The sequence below is a fragment of the Pteropus vampyrus genome, unplaced genomic scaffold (genome assembly GCF_000151845.1).
Source record: "Pteropus vampyrus isolate Shadow unplaced genomic scaffold, Pvam_2.0 Scaffold88, whole genome shotgun sequence".
Classification (NCBI taxonomy): domain Eukaryota; kingdom Metazoa; phylum Chordata; class Mammalia; order Chiroptera; family Pteropodidae; genus Pteropus; species Pteropus vampyrus.
Window position 1 is genome coordinate 5756260 of NW_011888869.1, and position 4373 is coordinate 5760632.

Here is a 4373-nt window from a genome sequence, read left to right on the forward strand (position 1 = left end):
TATTGTCAAAAATATCACTCTGTCTTCAGGATGGAAAATTGTATGTAAGGGAGTAAGACTGGACATCTGCCCTGGAATGCTTAGTATTTTTATCAATTACTTGAATGAAGGTATATATAACATTAAACATAGATATAAAAAATAGTAAAAACATCAAATAAACAGATATGTGTCTGCCAGTGTGAATAAATCAACTACAGGAAAATTATTAACTCAAAATGTAGGTAGCTCTTTTATTTTGTTCCTAAAAATGACAAACAAATATGGGAAGATTATGTCCCAATAGGAATCATGAAAAAGGTAGGGCTTTTTGATCATTAGTGATTTCCTCATGAAATTTCCACCTCAGCTCATGCCACAGAAATTCTAGGTGGTTCGTTTACCAGACCAAGTGCTTTAGGAAAGTTAACTTGCAACCCTACTCCTTGACATACTATCACCAAGTTAGTTGCTGAAAAGTTGTTGAAGTGACAAAGGTTTGGTCTGGTAAAGCTCCCAAGAGTCTCATTTATCTCAAGATGCACAAATAAAAAAAGAAACATTCAGAATACAAAATTCAGTAGTTAGTTATTTTATATATTATAGTGTGAGACATTTTACATGTTATATATTTTATATATTATATATAGTTATTTTATAATAGTGTGAGGCATTGTGTTTTACTAGGTATGCATTCTAATGGGGTAATCACAAGTAGACTGAGGTCACGAGAGAGGGGCTGAAATGATGACACTCAGCAATTTATGCGGAATAGATAAAGCAAATTGTGGAAGCAGAAATTAAATGATTGACAAATGTTGGGAAAAGATTCAAGCATAGCTGCGTGGTTATGATCGATACCCTTGAGGACCCTTCTCTTCTGACTTGGACATATTATAGGTGGTAATGCAGTAGGACTCCAAACAGAAAAAGATATTAACAGTTATTGTGCACTTATGATGTGTCAGACACTATCCCAAGTGGCTATAGTATTAACTCATTTTATTCTTAGAACAATCCTGTGAGGTCAGTGTTGCTAATTTCATTCCCATTTCATAGATGTAGTAACTGAGGCAGAATGTTTAACTGTCCCAAATCACATATTAGGAATTGGCAAAGCCAAGATTCAGGCCCAGTGGCTCAACGCCAGACTCCTCTAAACTCATAAGCACTGCATTCTTATTATTTATTTAGAAGAAAGCCATAAGGTAGAAATCTTTTCATCTCGCTTTCCCTCTCATCAGATTGTGCTTTTCCTCAACTCTCATACTAATACAAGTAGCACGTAGAGCTTCCCCTGAGACAAACAAGTCACGTTGGACTGACTCGTATGTGCCATCGTTGGTTCCTCTGGCATCCAGCATTACAGATTAACTTTACAAGGTAACTGGGGATTTGTACTTCTCAGAAACACATCAATATTTTATAAAGGATTTGGAAAAGAAATACTAGTTCTGGATTTGAAGTAAAACTAGGGGCAGAAGAGACAGAGCGGGGAAAAATGAATTAAGCACTGGAAAAAAAGAATGAAAGTTCTTAGAGTCAGAGTCATTCTAGTTAATGTAATATAATGAAGATGATACATTTTATATAAACTCAATGATCTTTCTGAAACACTGGAGATGAGGGGCGGTTAACATTAGAAATTCTTTAAAAGGAATCTATTCCAAAGGATATTGTTATTTCAAAGTAATTGCCAACCATTGTTTTTATTAGTGCTTCAAACAGAAGTAGTTCGTGATTTGTGAAACTATATACCATTTATTAGTGTCAATGCAGGTATTCTGAACACTATGTATATTACATAACTGCTCAGATGAATGGCAGGCTGATGGAATCAGGAAAAGCAGGTCAGCTTATAAGAAATAGTTATGATTAATGTTATATTGAAAATCTTTAATGGAGTTTATCAAGAAAGAAATTTCCTGAAATGCCTTTAATGAGATAATAACCTGTATTATATTAGCTCGGGTTTATTTGCACATGTAGAAGTGGTTTCTGATGTATCTAATTTATGAAAACAAAATGATCTGAAGAATCATAGCTATCGTTTATGAGGGAGATTACATATGGAAGACTCAAAACCATATTAAAACTATGATGTACAATCATGGTTCACACAGCAACAAGTGGAGTGTACAGCCCCTACAGCGCACTGAAAATTGACCTTTTTTTTTTTTTTTCATTTTGGATGAGAACTGGACCTTTTCTCCAACATCAGAGGTTGGCAGACAGGGTTGAAATTATTTGTCAAATAATGTATGAAAAACAACACTTTGCATAAATATATTCATTTTAGGCATCAAAGTTTAATATATGAAAGTTAAGTGTTTGAAAGTCAGGGACATTTCTCTTAAGGTATCAATTCTAATTTAAAACACAGTAAGAGGTTTTGCTTTCAAAATGTTTTTCTTTAGCCATTTAATGTCTTAAAATGTCTTCTAGTCTTATTTATTCTTAAATGGTACCAATCAAAGACGTTTTATTGCGGTTATCCAATAGTCCTTGAGATTTATCACTTTAAGTTGTTTCCATCAGTCTCTGGTTCTTAATCACTCCTTTGCCTTACTTCCTCCCACAAATTGAACAGAACGAATCAATAGATTTAAGAACATTGTGAGATGGTTACAGTGATCACTATTCTTAACTATGTAACTAGTCAAGGTATCTCGGACTTGCTCACTTTTCCCCACTTACAGGAATATCACTTGTAATGTAAACACCACCCTCTATTTCTCAACATGTAGTTAAAGATTGGCTTTTGTAGACATTTTAAAGGTCATAGCTTCCATAGGATTTTTTTTGAAAAAGCATATTTCACAGATGTTTCATCTCTACATGTGATTAAAAAGCCCTCCAGCATGTTCCTGTGTGTTTGCTACCTTTGGGAACTTTTGTTATTTAGCTGTCGTCATTAGAAATTCAAAGCACTAGATAAGAGAAGAGGGTGTAGATAGTTTTTGCCCATTATGGCTGTACACAGTTGTGGGAAAAATAGGACACTTTGCTCTTAGGAGTAATCACCTTGTTTCTTTTAACAGCTATACATTGTGATCAAAGGTTTATGTGAGGAGGTATCTTTTTCTATAGCTTTTATTCAGGGAAATAAGGTTGGTAGGAAACTAGTTAAAAGGAAGCAATTTTACAGACATATGGAAACACATAGAAACACAGTGACAAATAGATAAACTTTAAACTTTGATTAATATCTTACAACAAACCTATTTCAGGCGTAAAATGAACAAAGCTGTGCTGGCATTGGCCTTACTTGCCAGCTTAATTAATTAGGGGTTCTGACATAGTAAAAACTGCCCTATCACTGGTGACAATTAAGGTATTATTTCCATTATGGAAATCTTATAGTCATGGGTATAATATGAAGGATCAAACTACTTTCAAGGCTCATATACTAATCACTGATCTGTGGATTCATGCCTCATGATCTAAATCAGTTCAGAGCTGCAGAAGTTCAGCAAGAATAGAAAGAGATCAAAGACGAGATGCTAAATATTATTCTTACACTATGATTACAAGCTCTCCTTTAATGTGTAAGAACTAGAACCTGCATAGGAATGTTAAACACACACTCACACACTCTTCAATAAAAATGTGCACACATTTCCCTGTTCTGTTTGCCGTGGATCGTGATTTCTTAAAAGCCCCAAATCTTGAATTAATAAGCATAGTGCTTTAGTTTTTCATGAAAAAAAATTAACACTATTCTTAAAAGAAGGTTCTAGAGGAACCAAACCTTAAGGGTTTTTAAAAAATAAACTATCTCGCTGATAGCTGAAATTCGAAGTCATAAGCTAAAAATAAAAGTTTTCTCTAATGGCAGATAAAAAGGTTAGTGATGACAGTATTTATTTGGCTTTTAAAAAACAGCTAAGAATGTTATAATCCATTCTTAACTATTCAAATTGCTGTAGGGAGACCTATGGCATAAATTATTATAAAACTAAGATAATTGGCTCTACATATCCTGCAGTTGTTTATAGAATTCCATAAAATTTCCTTTTAAATGCTAGATAAGCTATTTTACTCAATATGTAGAAATTAACCTGTGGATAATATAGAAGTTTCTTCAAATACCTCAGAGTGCAGTAAAAACTAAAGTTATTGAGAAGTAGGAATTATAAAGACAATTACTTAGATGGCTTTTGCTGAGAATCACTAGATGCATTTGAGAAATGGAACAATGCAATGAAAGGCTGAAGTTGATTAGCCACTAATTTAAAGAAAATATGAAAGAGAGGACCTCTTTGCCAATATTTAAAAAGACTGAGGTCTCCTAAGCTGGAGGGTACAAAGGCTGAGAATGAGGCCCAAGACTTAATTGTAAGGGAAACAAGCTCCAGAAATTTTTAAGTCTTCAGTGTGTCGAATCAAGGAGA